Source organism: Podarcis pityusensis (assembly GCF_964106645.2).
Source record: "Podarcis pityusensis genome assembly, chromosome: 12".
NCBI lineage: Eukaryota > Metazoa > Chordata > Lepidosauria > Squamata > Lacertidae > Podarcis > Podarcis pityusensis.
The window spans coordinates 49,495,000-49,513,116 of NC_138037.1; the positions used below are offsets into that span (position 1 = coordinate 49,495,000).

The following is an 18,117-nucleotide window of genomic DNA, read 5'->3' on the forward strand; positions in this document are numbered from 1 at the left end:
GTGCTGGAGGAGACTCTTGAGAGTCCCATGGACTGCAAGAAGATGGCTGGATGGACTGGCTTGGGAGGAAAGACTTAAAAGGAAACATAAGAAGAGCCCAGTTGGATCAGAACAAAGGCATGCCTAATTCAGCTTCCTGTTCTCACAGTGACCAACAAAATGCCTATTGGGAGCCCAGAAGCAGGACCTCAGCATTTGGAGGACAGTAAGATTTTAATAGGGAGCTGCCTCTCTCTGGAGATCTGATGTGAGACACTGGATTCAGCTGCCTGCTCTTCCAAGCTGTGCCTCCACCACCTATGCTCTACCTATATATTTGTAAAATAATTGTTTGTTTGCAGATAAACTCAAATATTATAAAACACTGCTAGCTGCCAGTAACTGAAGGAAATGGAATCTGGATAACTGCTTTGCCCCTTATATTCTCTCGAAATCTTTTAATCTGGCTGCTTTGCTCCTACAACTCCAGTTCCTGAAGTGAAGCTCTAAAGGAACACTCTCCAGAACTTTAATCTAGACATGTTCTTTTCTGCACCTTTTCCAGCTCCACAATATACTCATTGGGATGCAGTAATCAGAACTGTACATGGTATTCCAAGTATGACTGCACCATAAGGCATTATGCTACTGGCAGTTTTATTTCTGAACCCCAAAGGAATCTATCTTTTTCACAGCTGCAACACACTGGGTTAATGTTTTCACTGAGATCCACTATGACTACAAGATCCATTTCCTGGTCAGTCAGCCACTAGTTCAGCCCTCATCATCCTATATGTAATTTGTTTGCCCCAATAAGCATCACTTTAACAGTGCTATTTTTCTAGAAAAAGAGGTGCCAGAACTCACCATGAACACCTCCCTTGTTCTCTTATAATGGCAATGGCACCCACCTGAGAGGTGCCGGAACTGAGTCCCAGCGAGTTCCAGCTGGGGGGGTGGAATGTCCTGACTTTGCACATACTTACATTGAAGTAAATGTTAATGCTCATTCACCCAGGCAAGAGAGATTATTTTGGAGCTTTCTGCAATCCCTTTTAGTTTTTACTATCCTGAATGATTTAGTGTCATTTGCAAATCTGACTATCTTCTCTGCTCACCCTTAGCTCTGAATCATTTCTGACTAAGTTAAAAATCACTTGTCCCAATACACCCATTATGGCTTCACAGAGACAACAGGCAGTTCCTACCTTAATACTACCACTTTACTATTGCTGCTGCACTTGAATAACTCACATTGGACTCCACCCACAAGGCAAGACTTCCCCTATCTGGTGCCCTCCAGATGTTTCAGACTCAGGCCAAAACATCTGGAGAGCATCAGGTTGGGGAACACTGCAGAAGATCATGATCTGCCAAAACAATAAAATGTAGTGTAGTTTTGCAGAAAACAACAGGTGTATGTACTTTTCTAGCCTTTGATTCCAATATGTCAAAACAGTTTACAGGTATTAATTCTGCTTCAAAACCATTGTGACTTAATTCTGCAGAATGTTTCCCAGGTTTTGCAATGGCAAATTTACTGGAAGAGACACATTAAAAACAGGTAATTGACTCAGGGGTTTCTGAACAGCACGGAACAACTTTGCAACTGCAAATAGTCATTAAGCTTTACCAAAACAACCTGCTGCTGGTGCAGTATTTGGCCAGTAAAGAGTTGATGATCAATACATGGACTTGGGGAAAGTCAGATCATCAGGATTGCCATTAATGGCTATGACACAGAACAGAAGTCTGAGCTACTGGAGCTAAGGCAACACCCCATAAATATGATGAGTACAGTTGCTACTGAATTTCAGTCAAAGCAAATTTATAATTGAAGGAAGTCAACGTATTTTCAATAAGATTAAGACATCTTGTAAAGGAAGTACTGTTATCTGCTCTTGCCAGGTTGACCATGAGGCCACCCACACTTCCTCTCATTCCAGTTCAGCCCTTAAATGAATAAGCCCTTTAAGAAATACCAAGTAATTGTTCCTTACGTCTATGAAGGGTTGAATTAGAGCTTCACAGTACAGTGGTACCTTGGGTTAGGAACTTAATTCGTTCCAGAGGGCCGTCCTTAACCTGAAACTGTTCTTAACCTGAGGTACCACTTTAGTTAATGGGGCCTCCCGCTGCCGCCGTGCCGCCAGCGCGCAATTTCTGTTCTCATCCTGAAGCAAAGTTCTTAACCCGAGGTACTATTTCTGGGTTAGTGGAGTCTGTAACCTGAAGTGTCTGTAACCCAAGGTACCACTGTACTAGAATTGGAACCCAGAACCTAATGATATAATGTCCACAATGCAAAAACAGTTGACAGTCACAGGGGGAGTTGGCAATCCTTGGAGCACCTGCCCAGTGCCCCGAAATATTGATACACATTCATATGTATTTTTTTTTAAATTGACATTCATTGATTTGGTGTGTACTAAATTGAGTTGATGCATAAATTGATGCATCAACACCTGCAATTCACATAGGGTGGGAGCTTTGGTGATCTTCATAACGATTTCTGTTCATTCTAAACAATCTAGCAAAGTAACTGCTGGTGATATATGAACTATGCTGCAAAAGCACTGATGGTCCTGAGAAATCCATGCCAGTTGTTGCTTCCCCATCCCCCAAAACGTATGCCACTCTTTGTTTAGATTTACTACCAGTGGATTGGCAGGAACAGTTCTAAGTAATTTTAGCAATTGATCGAATTTCAGGGATTGTTTTAGAGGCTAGGCGCAAGCAACATATAGTTTTATTATTACAAAGATTGCATACCTTTATGTGCAGTCTAAGAAAAGTGCTATGAATAAAATTATTGGGTAAATAGTTTCTGTTATGTACTGAGTTGAATAGGATCCAAACTGTAGCAGTCTCACATTATTTTATCAGCAAAATGTGGCACGCAAAATTCAGGAAAATGTTGTAATTCTTTCCTTAAGACCTGAACTTTCAAAAGAGTATAATTATCCAAGAAAACAAGCTGATAGTGTTAGCAGTCAAGACAGAAAAATGTGCAGTATCTAACTAAGCAGCCACATGAATGAAACAGTGCCTGTTGAAATGGTCACATGAAATAAACACGAGACAGTGCTTTCACTGAGAACTGCCTGCGAAAGAGAGCAACAAATAGCATATTGTTCCTTATTAACACAACATCATTTTCTTTATTATAGAGATCAGCTAACCATACCATACCACTTTTTTTTTAACAGTTGGACAACGTTATCAAACAACTGTTCTAAAAACCTATTATTTGCACAAAGATATTTTTTTAACTTGCAGAAGCCATTGCATTTTTAATTCCTCCAAAATTATGCCGATGCTATCAAAAACTATTTGTACCTTCCCTTTAAATCCCTGATGTAGTTCTGTACAGAAAGATGGACCCAGAGAATTAACCTGGATTGAAACTTCACATTTTTTCCAACTTTGCTGACCTTCTCCAGCAGTGTAGAGACACAGGAGAGGGATGACTGGGTTCTAGGGTTAAATCATAGCTCAAACAGAGAACTAGTAAGACCAGCAGGATCCTACCTGACCTTAACGTGCAGCCCAGGATCTCTTGCAGCACATAAGAGTTCTACAGTAAAGGCTGTTAAGCAAACCAATCAGCATGGAACTGGCATTTCAATATATGCTGGAAAACCACCAGTTTAGAACTGATGTCAATTTCAGACAAGTCCCTTACACTACTCGTGACAACTGTTTTCATAGCATTTGCCTTCTCAAGGGAAACCAGTTATCTAATTCATAAACCACATAAACCTGGAGTTAACTTGCAAAACTTCACTTTAGAAGAAGAAGAAGAGGAGTTTGGATTTGATATCCCGCCTTTCACTCCCTTTAAGGAATCTCAAAGTGGCTAACATTCTCCTTTCCCTTCCTCCCCCACAACAAACACTCTGTGAGGTGAGTGGGGCTGAGAGACTTCAAGGAAGTGTGACTGGCCCAAGGTCACCCAGCAGCTGCATGTGGAGGAGCGGCGACGCAAACCCGGTTCCCCAGATTACAAGACTACCGCTCTCAACCACTACACCACACTGGCTCACTTTCTGCTTTTGGCAATGATAAATCAGCCATCCCATTCACCACAAGCAAAGAGTGGGCCATGGGCATGAAAGTGGAGTCAACACAAGCAAGTTTATTTGTTGAACCATGACATTCATAGCTTGCCTTTATTTCATTGTGTAACTACAAGGTGACCCAACCAGACTTAGACCTGCTTAGTTTAAGCAATGTTTCTTTGCCCTTTTGAGCATGTCCTCAAACCAGTTTGGAATCTGGATTTATTCTGGCTTATCTCTAGAGCAACTCAGGAGGGTGCATATCTTTGTTCAGGTCTGGGGAATCACAGAAGAGTTAACCTTAGCAGAACAAAGAGACTCTCAAAATTGTTTCAGAGCTTCTTTCTAAGGAGAAAACACACTTCAGGTTGTATTTTTATTGGGACTGCTCATGGTTTTGGGGAAATCATCTTTATATTTCTAACACAACCTTTCAGGTGCCATAGGAACAGGCAAAAATCGTTCTTAAAAGAGACAGTAGATCAAGCCCTGTCAACATTACTTTTTTGATAACTAAAATTGATCCTGATGGCTAATTATAGGGTGTCTTGGTTTATATCCCACCTGTTAAATAATGACATTTACTATTCATTACCCATCTGTATTCTCCGCTTACATTAACAGGACTCACATGATGGCAAATGTGTGCAGAATCGTGACCTGATCTTATGCAGCAAAACCTCACTTGTTTACTGATACTTAGCCCAAGTAAATGTGTACAGGACAGCAGCCTAAGTATAAGCACAGATTTGACCCTTTTAAAATAGGAATTAGAGACAGGTGATGCTATGCAGCAGCTAAGAGCAGCAGCTATGCTCTCAGAAGTCCCTAGTCCGCATACCCTAATAATAAATTATTCTTATAATATTGTTTTCAGCTATAAACCTCTGGGCAGGACAAGTTACTGTCTCTCAGCTTCACCTGCAGCCTGCAGTAAAAAGACTGCTTACCAGCTATTATAAGCTTTGAGCACTTGAGAGAGTGCCAAATGAAGACTAAATATTACTCTTGTTGCTGAAATTTTCAAAGAATAATAAAATCTGAGACATAGGTGGAATCTACACACATATAAAAAACGCTGTGAAAATGCTTTTTAAAAAGCGTTTTGAAAAAGACGTTGAATTTTGCATAGCTCACTGTCATCATCTAGTGCCACATTTGTATAATGCACTGTACAGAACATTTAAAAGGTTTTATTTGCAGCTGTATAGCTGAGTCCATAATATACTATTTTAGCTCCTTTGGTTCACATCTTTTATTTATTCTTTTTTAAAAATAGTTATTCTGCTGAAGCAATTTAATACATTTATTGTTGTGTTTGCCTTTGCTCCAGAGGTTCCCCAAATACTAAAGATAGTTCTTTTGCCAACAAATAGTCTATGGTTTAGTACTAAGGAATCAGTTCCCAGAGTAGAGAAGTAGTCTGGATTTGAAAGGCCATTTTAAAGTCCCACATTCCAAGTAGTAATGAATCCCTCTGCAGATATTCAAAGGTAATATTTCTTCATGATTTGCATATTAAAGCTGGCCCTGAAATTGACTGCAACAATGCCGCTTGGAATGTGGGGTGTACAGTGATGCTCAACATCGCAGTTCCTGCATGTGCAACAAACACCAGGCTGGCAGTAGCACAACATTAGTCTCAGTCCCATCCATTTTCTCACTTTAGACAGTTGTCTAAAAGAAAACATGCTTTAATTTAGCAGGGGGTTGAACAAGACAGTGTTCTAGCATGATCTGCTAACTGTTCAGGAGAAGTCGACAGTCAATCAAGAGTTAGATCCAGATGAGGTTTCTGAGGACAGCACAGAGAGAGGCATGGTCAAGAACTAACCAGGCTGGAACAAGAATTTTTATAAGCTGAGATCAATGCAGAGTAGCTTTCTGGTGAAAAGGTTACCTTGGGAGGTAGCCAAGGTCTGCAATTGCAAATGAGCAGAATTTATATGTAGGAGTGCTCAGCCAGAAGCAGCTAAGGAAGGTACAGGCTTTTGTAGGCTTCTTTTTCCTCTTTCCTTTCTTTCTCTCGTTTTCTTTTCTTTTCATACAAAAGTGTGAAGGACCAATGGCAAATTAGATTGGCTCCAGTCCCTCACTTCCAGTTCAAGACTGGCACATAAAGATGCATGTCCACTGTTATAAGCAGAGAGAGGGGAAGGAGAAAGTAGCAACCAAAATGCAGAAGGAAAAGGGCCAAAAATACAAACACTACCAAAACTACCTAATAATCATCCTAGGGCTGAAAGAGTTCCAGAAATCCATCTATCTTAGCTACCTGCAAGTACAGCAAGGCTATCCATTCACTAGACCCATCCAATCTGATCAAATGCGGCAGTCCAGGATACAGAATAGCACAGGGTGAGAAAAGCTATGCTAGGGAAGCTGGCTGTAGGGCAAGTGGTCCAGATGACTGAAGAATATAGTCATGGCCTAAACTACATCACAATTTTTCAAGTGTAAAATTATTTCTATCTCACTCCCTGCCCCCATGTAAATCAGAGTGGCATATAACAAAACTCTGTGAAATATACACAAACAATAGAACACAGTATAATCTGTTCCCTCCTGACAGCTCTGCTAGTTGCAGCCTCGAAACAGCATCCCAAAGCAGCTAAACATGATAGTGCACGCAAATATGGCAATAAATTTCCATTGCTAGTGCAACTAAGAAATAAATCAGTTTTCCTTACTGTAAAAGAAAGACATTCACAGTTTGGGGTTGCGGGAGAGAGATCTGCCTAATTTTGGAGCCACAATTACTATTGGTTATTACTTCACTACCTGGTCCATAGGCGCCAACTCTTAGGAGCTTGGGGGCTTCACACAGCCCCCCCCATAAATTATATGAGGGGGCAGGGGCCTCCCCAAAGTTGATGGGCATTGCCATTCAAATGGTGTACGTGCACTGTGTCATGAGATCAATTATCTGGGGCGGGGCTTACATCCCTCCCTCAATATTCAAGTTGGCATCCCTGACCCAAACCTTATTTACCCAATCTTATCTAGAGAAAGTGTGTCTTCCAAAAATAAAATATGGCAACAACTTGAGATCATGACCAAAGAGCTACCCAGCCACCCTTAAGCAATGCATGCAAGTCCAACCCACTCATCACCTGATCTTTGCTTGTGGTAGGAAAAGGAAGGGGCAGCACCAAAAGGACTACAAGCAAAAATCCAAAACCTCAAAATGATACTCAAAATAAATAAATTTATTAGAAAATATATGCTTGTGTGATTTGGTGTGCCACATTCTTCAGAGGCAAATAAATTGTTATTCATTCAAAGCATGCTGCCTCAGACCTAAAAAGACAAGATGCCAAAATGAATTTGAAATGTTATACTTTTGCATAAACTTCTCAAGTTCAAGCATCATTTTGAATCTTTTGTCTTGCCGGGGGGGGGGGGGGGGGGCTTGCAGGCCCTGGTATCCCATAAAATGTTTGTTTGTTTGTGTTTGTTTGTTTAAAAGCAAAACTTAAATCATATACCCAGAAAACACTCCCTCCCTGGCCTTCTGGCCTACAATTGAAGCATCATCAATAGCCATAATTCTTTGAACAGATTTCTCTAAATCATTTTATTACTAGGAGTTAATTGCAGGACACAACTACAAGCTTATTTTAATTTAGTGCCAAACTGGCTTCCACTGAATCAGCTGTGCTTCATCACTAGAAAGCTGGCAAACTTATTTGTATATTTCTTTATGGAAACACATTAAGGTAAAATTGGCCTCTTGCCTTGGTAATAAGCTATATCCATTTTTAAAAGCTTTCAAGGAACTAACGCAGGGCAGTAAAATATATTGAATCACTCGTCTGATCATGAGACACATACCAGCATTGTTTTGCTAGCTCTATTCATACATAATGTTTTTGTAAACCACTTTGGGTTGCTGTTGTTTTTTTTACAATCAAGCATTGTATATTTCTAAATAAATAAATTAAAAGTTTAGGTGTCATAAATGAAATATATCGATATGCTCACCCCATTTCTCCAGGTGGTACAATGTTAGTGGAATGTGGTTTCTTTTGAAATGAGGCAGTTGGAGGCTTATGGAATTTTGTAATATTTTAAGATTATTTAAAATAAACAATTTGAGATTGCAAAGCATGCAGTTTAAACGCTCCAACAGCAAACACCACTGCCCCACAACAGGTATGCAGAGGAAGGCAGCTAGTACCCTAAAATATTTACACAGCCTGAGCTCAGCCCTCCCTTATAGCTCTCCTAGTCTCTTACTCCATGTCTCAAAACTGCAGTTTATATATTTCTTCTTTTCTCACACTGACATAGATTATCGTATTTTTCGCCCTATAGGACGCACCGGCCCATAGGACACACCTAGATTTGGGGGGGGGGAATAAAGGGGGGGGAATTATTTTTTTCCCCAGGCGCGGGGCTGGGGCGAGGAGAGCCTGAGCTTCCCCCTACCCCAGCCCCCAGAACGGGTCCCAGAGCGCAGCTTCGGCATCGCTCTGGGAGCTTGCCGGGCTGGGGGGATAGCTTCCTGAAGCCTGGAGAGCGAGAGGGGTCAGTGCGCACCGACCCCTCTCGCTCTCCAGGCTTCAGCGAAAGCCTGCATTCGCCCCATAGGACGCACACACATTTCCCCTTCATTTTTGGAGGGGAAAAAGTGCGTCCTATAGGGCGAAAAATACGGTACATCATCCTTAACTGGGGTGTGGGGGAAGGTAAGCCACATATCCCCTTCTCCATTTTTTATTTTTTTTTAAGTTCAGAACATTGCTTCTTGATGTAGGACTACTTTGCAAACTTCAAACCATTAGCTGCCATTGAGAGACATCACTTAAATGCTCACAGCTGTTGAATGTCAAATCCCAGATTCTGGCCAGGTATGGCCTTAAAGCAAAGCGACCGCTATTGGTCTGCCCCAAAAAAATCCAATAACAAATCCAATAGGTTACATAGGTTTAAAATTATTGAATTGTTGGATTAACAGTATCAATTAATTTAATGCCACCTTGCAGCTGAAGCAGTTGGACCTTTGAGATACTGTTCTGTAGGACTTAACTCCAGCAATATCTTTCAAATAATGCATAGTCTGTTTTATTAATAAATCACAGATTTATATATAGTGTGTGTGTGTATATACGTGTGTGTGTGTGTGTGTGTGTGTGTGTATAACACATATACACACTTTAGTACTGTAACTGGATATTCTTCATAATAATATAATGTTTTGGTATCATGAAGTTGTCCACATCAGTTATGATAACTGTAAAAGACCAACTTTTCTATGGCTTTTACCCTTCTTCAAAATCACAAAGCTTTTCCTCTGACTCTTCTAGAATATCTAATTCTCAATTCAGTATAAAAAACCTATCTCCAACTAGAATCTAGGCTCTGGATGCCTGCAGAACAATTGCTTTGTTGCACTAAAACTGTAATTTCTTGGAAATGCATGTGCAGAACTAATTGAGTAAAGAAAATGCTTTTGCTAATCAAGTTTGCAAACTATTTTTAAAGAATAGCAAGTAAAGAGTAAGGCTTAAAATGTGCTGTCATCAAATATAGCTGTGAAGCCAAATAGATTACTATTTTGTTGCTAACATTAGCAGAACATCCCAAAATCAAAAGAGCGTGCCATGGCTCTTTAAAGCGTAAACAAACTTTCTTCATATGGTTGACTTTCATTTCTCACATGCCAACCAAAGACTGTCTGCATCGGTGCTTGTGTTTTTGGAATGTGTATGCATAATAAAAATCATATTATCCCAGAACTGCAGTGAAATTACATCAGAGTCACTTGCAGCTAACCCAGCACAAACGCTTAGGAGCAGGCTCACTTTACAAGGTAAATAAAAAGCAACGATTTCCCATTCCTGAATATAGTAAAGCAAACCGTCAGCCAAAAGACCACTAAATAAATCAGCAAAAACAAAACCCAACAGAAACACACACGCACACGTTAAATAGGAAAGGGGTGCTGTCAGAACAATTAACAAGCTTTTGATGAAGTCACCAAGAAAGGAAGACAGGTGAAGAGTGCCTGAAACCAGCATTTAGACTGACAGTTGCTAATATGCTAAGCAGTTCTTGTTTGCAGGTACTCTTAGCATAAGATATACTTCAGTAACAGTTGACCTTTACACAAACACAAAAACTCAAAACACACTGAAAAGTTTCAATCACTGCTGCTTCTGCTTGTTAAACAGAATTTCCATTGATACAGCTTGAAGGAAAAAAACCTTTAAAATTTGGATTAATTTCTTATCTTGTATAATATTCCATTGATCATTTTAGACCATTTTAATGAATGGTGTAATGGAGGGATGCCAAATTTAACTTGCTGTAACATTAAAGATAAAAGAAATGGACATCTATTATTTATTCATAAATTTTCTGAATGACAATGACAATTGGGTCTGAGAATACCCAAATATAATAAGAAAATATCCCATATTGGTCAATAGAAGCAGATGATATATTTGATTAAGAAGAGTACATAACAACTATCTTTGATTTCTACTAGCTACCTAATTACGTGTAATCTGTATACCTTTGATTCTCCAAGTCTGTATTTTGACCCTTAAGGTTCTCTTTCTTCCAGTCATCAGAAAAAAATACACTTGTAGTTTACAAACTTTGAATAACCAGCATACATACTCATGTGACTGCGATTATATTTTACTTATACATCAATTGTGCTTTTTGAAGTCAAGGTTTTCCCTATGATGATTTATTTGAACAAAAATATATTGAGCGCATAACACTTTTCTTCAGCATCAGTAATGAATGCCTGTTCTGTCCTTTTTCATCTACTGCAAATCCCATAGCCTTCTTAAACATCCTTATTTGTTCATACATTGTTACGGTGTGGAAACTGCTTCCCTAGCTGCGTGTGTACAAAAGCAGGATCTTTCAACATGTTATTGTCAATGCAAGTCAAAGTCAAATCCACTTTAATGCAATAGAAGTTGCTTTCTACTACACATGAAGAGGGCTACAAAACTCCCCAAACGTTTCTTTAATGTTTAGATGTGCTCACAATCAGTTACAACCCTCTATGAATCTAATTAAGGGACGTGGGTGGCGCTGTGGGTAAAACCTCAGCGCCTAGGACTTGCCGATTGCATGGTCGGCGGTTCGAATCCCCATGGCGGGGTGAGCTCCCGTCGTTCGGTCCCAGCTCCTGCCCACCTAGCAGTTCGAAAGCACCCTTAAGTGCAAGTAGATAAATAGGTACCGCTTTATAGTGGGAAGGTAAACGGCGTTTCCGTGTGCTGCGCTGGTGCCGGCTCACCAGAGCAGCTTCGTCACGCTGGCCACGTGACCCAGAAGTGTCTGCGGACAGCGCTGGCTCCCGGCCTCTAGAGTGAGATGAGCGCACAACCCTAGAGTCTGTCTAGACTGGCCCGTACGGGCAGGGGTACCTTTACCTTTACCTTATGAATCTAATTATTTCAGGTACTTCTAGGCATGCAACCTAGAAGGGGTCAATGACCCTGTTTTACTAAAGTCCAATACAATGATAGCAAAAACTACTCCTGGACTCTAAATTGTTTTTAATGGAAAATTTGTGTGTGTGTGTGTGTGTGTGTGTGCGCGCGCGTGCATGCGTGTGTGCGTGCGTTCCATAATTCTTCTCTGTTATAATTATATGTTCCTATTCAGTTATCAATAAATGTTGATACCAAGGTCATATGCATAACAACAGCACTTACAGAGCAATCCTAAGCAGCAGTCATGTACAGTTGCAGAGACAGAGCCTCGGGAATACATTACTGCAAGTCCCCAGGAATCTCTCCAGTTAATGCTCCTATACTACTCACAACTGCTGTTTTACATCACAATGCACCAGGAGAGCTCACACAGCACAGCCCTCCCCCACCCCATCCTTGGAGCAGGATATTTGCAGTGCGTACCAAAACCCTGCCTAAGGCAAGGGTTCAAGAAGTAGAAGGGAGGGACCAGATTTCATAATACAGAGTAGTGGCAGAGACAGAAAGTGACAGCAACAACCTCCAGTGGCTCTGTATACAGGGGACAAAGTTAGGAAGCTGGAGGTGGGAGTTTGGCACCACTCACTTTTAGCAAGCCTAACAATAACAGAAGCAAAAACCCTGAGAGGAGCAACTGTCAGGAAACTCCCAATAATAATAATAATAATAATAATAATAATAATTTTACCCCACCCATCTGGCTGGGTTTCCCCAGCCACTCTGGGCAGCTTACAGCACATAAAAAATTGTAAAGCATTAGACATTAAAAATTTCCCGATACAGGGTTGCCTTCAGATGTCTTCTAAAAGTCAGATAGTTGTTTATTTCCTTGACATCTGATGGGAGGACATTTCACAGGGTGGGCACCACTACTGAGAAGGCCCTCTGCCTCAAACTCAAACTCACACTGCAAATGACACAGGGCAGTTCCCTACCACTCAGCCACAGGAAGCAGATACATCACAGGGCATTCGCCTCTTCTCTTACCCACAATCTGCACACCAAGTCATCTATACCAGGAGCACCGGACTGCAGGAGAAGCCCTTGCCAGGGGGAGCAACTCAGATCTTACATTCAGGAAGTATACAGCCCCCACACTGGTAAAGGTGGGACTGTACACCTTTCCACTTAAACCAACCAGGAAGGGCACTACAGGGTCTGTAGGCTGCTCCCTACATGAGCTAACCGGTGCTTTATTATGACATCACACCTCATTGTTCTACCCTCACCACACCATGCCAGATGACTGCCTCATGTACCCTGACATTAGCTCCCATCCCACTTGTGGACCCTGAAAAGTCAGTCTTGTCTCGGGAGTTCCATCCCAATGGGGTCAGCTGGAGCAAGGTCCCAGAAACAACAGCAAAACAAATCATATGGCAGTGTGAAATATTTTATTGAATATCTTCTGGGATGGAGGAGACCCCGAAAGGAAATGACACACATCTGGGATTGCCAACCAGTCACTCCAGTAGGTGCTTTGCAGGGTGGGAGGTGTAGCGTCCTGTATGACACCAGCTCCACATCAAAAAATGCCTTCATGTGTTGTATAACTACCATGGAGCTTGCCAGGGCACAGTAGCCTGTCTACAGGGAGCAGGAGAAGGAGTAGGAAGTATCCTGGCCAAGACTTCCGGGGTGGCGCCATCGGTAATGGCGGACTCCCTCTGAACTGGAGGGACCAGCTCCGCATGAAACGGGTCTTTTCCGCTACGGCGAAGGGGGGACCCTTCTGGAAATCACAGGCGGATGAAGCCTGTGACCGTGGGACTCGGCGGGCACCCTTAGCGCCCCCCCAACCCGCAAAGGAGCCCACTAACGGGCTCCGAAGCGAAGAGGGGGAAGTGGCGCGGTGCTGTGAGTCAATTGCTTTTTCTGCGGAGCAAAGCCGCATAGCCGTTGCCGGAGAGCGCTGCCTTTTTCCTGGGACAATTTGGCATCTAAAATAACCACCCGTGAGTACTGGAACATTGAACATTTGGACTTTAAATAAGAACTGGCGAAATAGAAAGGAATTTGGACTTAAAAATTTACCTTAATTTGGTACTGAAACGGTAAGGTCTAAACAGGAAGTCAGCCTTCCGTTTCCTTGTAGCCAGAATAAAGCAAAGACAACATAAACTAGAGCTTTAAAAATCACTTTCAAAGGATTGGTTTTCATCATTTAAAATCGCTGAACCCCCCTTCGGCAGCAGGAGAAGAAGGGGGATCTTTTTTGGGCTGTTTAAACCTGCAGAAGTGAGTTTAAAGCAAAGTAATTTTCCACCGTCCTGATCCTGGAGCGGGGTGTCAGAATTGACGTTTGAAGCTCATTGACCAGAAACAAATGTCTTTGACAGATAGTTAAAAGAAGAGAAACATAGTGATTCCATTGTTTCCTTTCGCATTTTAAAAAGAACAAATATGGACAAAATACCTTAAAAAAGAAACTTTGTTGCTATTGTTTTTAAAAGAAAGAACAATCAGAAGATTTCCCCCTAGAGGGGGACTGTGAAATTGTAACTAATTCCTGGGAGCTTGCAGCTGCCACAGATTACAACCGTGGGAAAGGATTTGTGACCTTGCAGGACAATGTCTTCAGAAGCACTGTTGGGTGCTCTCTGCAAAATAAATGCCCTATTGGATCAGTTAAGCCAGAAGACGGATTTGATGACTAATGCTGCCAGAACCTTTGAACAGGTAGTGGGAAATTATATGGAGCCCACCCAGGAGCTAAAACAGGAGTGTGCCATGACAGAACAGCTGAGAGAAGAGGATGCTGCTGAATCTTGGGCGCCAGAGACGGAGGGAGCTGCGGCCCAGCAGGAACATAAATTTTTGGATTTGACAAATGAACTTGGAAAAAACCAGACATGGAAAGATAAAGTTTGGTTTGGTTTGGAAATGGGGGGTTGGACAGACCCCCCTATACAGGGAGATTTGGACTTTTCGAGTCTGGCAACGGGCCGTCAGATGTTTGGAGCTGTGGGGGCTCTCAATTTTGGAGGGAATCTGAAACATGTTTTTAAATACCACATAGAGTCTAGTCTGGACTATGGAAAAGGGGCTGGTTTGTTGAAAAGGGTCAAAAATATTACCAAGCTGGAGTTCCCACGAATGAAAGGAAAATATGAAGAAGAGCTGCGGAAGGGACATGGAAGAGACTTGAGGGCCTCAGATATAAGATTACCAGGTTAATGTGCTAAATTAATAGGATAAAAAGGACTGACAAAACCCGGGACCAGGAGGAAGGGACGCTGGATGAAGATTGGATTGTTTATTTCTTTTTATTATTATTATTATCATTAGGATTGTTCTATAAAATTGATGAATGCTAGAAAAATGTTGAAATGAAATTACTTGGCTCTTGTAAAAATGTCTAAAGAATTTGGTAAGAATGTTATGAATTATGGAAAGGATTTGCTGCGATTATTATTAATCAGGATACAAGAAAAGGGAGGAGGAGGAGGTCAAAGAAAGAAGGTATTGAAAGGGGAGAATTCGAGAATGATGGTTTTATTTTTTATTTTTATTTTTCTGTCCTGTCTTTTTTTGTGTAATTTTAAAAAAAAAAATAATTCAATAAATATCATTAAAAAAAAAAAAAAAGGAAGTATCCTGGCCAATAGTGCTGGTCAATGGTTGTGCCTCATGATATGCATAGAGTTGGTTGCAAGATGGTTCCCCTACTTGTGGCAAAGGGAGACACTGTGAAAGTATGACATGCGCTACGGCCTAAATCTGTGCCACCCCAACCCTCCCATGACACTGTTCATTTTAGGCATTCTGCCAGCGTATTTGTAGTGTTGTGTCAGTGTAGCCACCACAGTGATGGCATCTCCCTCATTCCACCAGTTCCTGACAAACCCTGTAGCCCCTCAACAGGCAAAACTCATGGACAGAACTGTGACCCTAGTATGGAATAATTAGACAAGTCACTTCCTGGCAGTTAATAGAAGCAGGTATCTTCCTGGGTGCAAAAACCAAAATTTCTTCCCAATATCTGGAAGAGCATTTTCAAAGGAAGAGTAGGGATGGGAAGCCTGACCAACACAAGACAGGTTATGCATCTTTAAGCCTTGCAATGTTAGTTAAAGATAAGCACATAATTAATGGAGTTAAAGGGGCTCAGCTTTAGCCTTGCACCCCTATTTCTGTAGAAATCAAGAGTTCTTGGCTCCAACAGCCAATTTGGAAAAGGAAAATATGTAAGCTTTTTAATGCACATGCAGCATTTTCATCAATATAATTCCCTTAGGCATGGTTGTATTCCCTAGGATATACTTAACAGCACAGCCACATTTTAAAGCGTTTTGCTTCATTTTTTGTTCCAATTTGGTTACATTAATTTAAAAATACAGCTCAGCACAACAGCACTGATCATTTTAATTAATTTGCTTAAGACAAGTTAACTTTGACCAGATGGCATTTTCTTGCATAATTGCAATGTGCTGTCCTCACATTAATGTTATAGTAACACATGCTCTTTCCTGTGATTTTGAAAGGTGCTGCTGTATATACTAGCAGAAACAATGCAGTCACAATATTGCATGTATAATACTGTACACTACGGTTTCCAAAATCTATTGGAAGTTACTGCAGAGCAAAACATTGTGTTGCTTTCTAATAAGAAATAATAGGAGCAATTATTTGTGATCAGATAATGATGTTTTAATAAATCTGCCAAGTTATTTGAGCAGCTGGCCACCAATCCAAACTAAATAAATCTGATTAGTGTTTTAATGTAAATAAATGAAATGAGCAGAAAGGGACAATGGCTTCAAGCAGTTGACACTGCTCGGGGCTTTTTTTTCATTATTATTTTTTTTAAAAAGATGATTTCAGGTATGATGGAACTGTGATTTCCAGACTGTTACAAATTCACCTTTTTAATGACGTCAAACACAGACATAAAACCAACTTTTACTACGCCCTCAAGAGAAGTTTATCTTTGGCACAGAACAAGTAGCACACACCCATATACACAGACACCTTTGGTTGATTCACCAGCATAGAAGAAAGGCCATCATAAATTATTTTTCAAACAAACCCAAAAGCCGGGTACAGTAGCTAGCAACACAATAACTTATTCAAAGCAGTGTACCAACATATTGACTTCTAGGCTAGCAGAGAGGGATCAGCTGAAGGGTACAAGCCTAGAGAGCAATCCCTGTTGATCTCTATGGGACTTACTTCCCACTAAACATGCATAGCTTGGGGCTTCACATCATTCAAAGCAATAGCAGCCTTTCCCATTTCGTTCATCCTCCCTGCTTGCTCCATCTTCCTCTGCCTGCCCCCTTTCCCTTAACACGGTCTCTTCACTTAATGCCAAGCCAGTTGTGTGCCATTCGGCCCCTAGCGTTGGAATTACCTGCAAAGGCAGTTAAGGAGCAGCACAAACGCCACACTGGAGCCCAAACTCAGGGAGCCAAGGGGTGGAGAGAGAGCTGATCTTCAAGAATATATATATCCCAAGGAATCCCAGCCCTGTTTTCCCTCTATGCCACCCTGGCGCCGTCCTAACGTCAAAGTCAGCCGGGATCTGCCTTCCCCGCATGACCCAGCTGGGAAATTGTGGGCATATTAGCAGCGTGTGTCCAAGCGAGCAATCGCCTTGAGAGCAGCAGCAGCAGCACCAGACACATTCTCCCTTCCCCTGCAGCAGCAAGCACTGCGATAAAGGAAACCGGGAGGGGAAAAAAAGAGGTGGACAATTATCAGTCCTCGCAGAACGCCAGAGAGAGATGCACCAAAATGGAAGCTGGCGGGCAACTTCCCCCATCGATTCTGCCCACCCACCCACCGACCCCCACCCCCATCTCGGGCAAGAGTCCCCCCCAAAAAACGACGTCCCCAGAGCCAAAGGCGGGTCCACAAGTCCTTCAAACCGCGTCTCCCCCCCCCATTACACCCCCCCTAACCCCACCCCGCATGCATAGGTTGTCACGGTGCGGGACACCTTGAGGCGCCGGTTCTTTTTCGCGCCCAGAAGGAGAAGGAAGGAAGGAAGGAAGGAAAGAAGCCCACCTTCAGGCTGGGCAGCTGCGCGCGCCGAGCGGCTCCCCGATATCCCGGACCCGCAGAGGCGTCGGCGGCGTGTCCAGCTATGAGGCGCGAGTCTCCCGGGCGCGAGGCGGGCGTCCCATGAGGAGACCGGTCCGTCGAGAAAGAGAGCGGCGCTGCCGCTGCTGCTGCTGCTTCCTCGGCGCTACCCCGCCGGCTGTCACGGGAGAGTGACGGCTTTCCACCTTCGCCGGCTCGCTCTCCCGACAGGGGCTCCTCCTTCTCCTCAGAGAGCGCGGACGGGGCGGCCGCGGCGGAGCCAAAGCGTCGGGTCGTAACGGCGGCGGCGGCAGCGACGGCGACGGCAACGACCCCGGCCAAGCCGTTCCCGCCCTCGTTGCCCTCTCCGCTGCCTCCCGCCGCCGACACCTGGCCGGGACGCCAGGCGGCCAATCAGAGGGAAGCGGCGGCTCCTGAGGGAGGAGGAGAGGCTGAGGCGGGCGGTTAAGGGAACGCGGGCGCGCGCGCGCGCCGCGGCCGCGCTTTCCGGATCTCGCCAACGAGCTGTTCTGGCCTCTCCGTTGGGGTGGGGTGGAAGGCGCGCGCGCGCACCGCTTCCCCGTTTGCGC

General features: G+C 42.8%; 1 protein-coding gene across 7 annotated transcripts in view; it reads right to left on the bottom strand.

Moving 5' to 3' along the window:
- Positions 1 to 17,904, bottom strand: part of MYRIP (myosin VIIA and Rab interacting protein) — a 144,889-nt gene extending 126,985 nt beyond the window's left edge. For 2 of the 7 annotated variants that reach the window (XM_080975786.1, XM_080975781.1), the window contains exon 1: positions 12,491 to 12,666. The gene's annotated coding sequence lies outside the window, so the exon portion shown is untranslated. Of the gene's footprint in view, positions 1 to 11,725; positions 11,834 to 12,438; positions 12,668 to 17,512 lie in introns of those variants that run through there. The other 5 variants (XM_080975782.1, XM_080975783.1, XM_080975785.1 and 2 more) reach the window with 5 other exon arrangements.
- Positions 17,905 to 18,117: the final 213 nt, after the last annotated feature.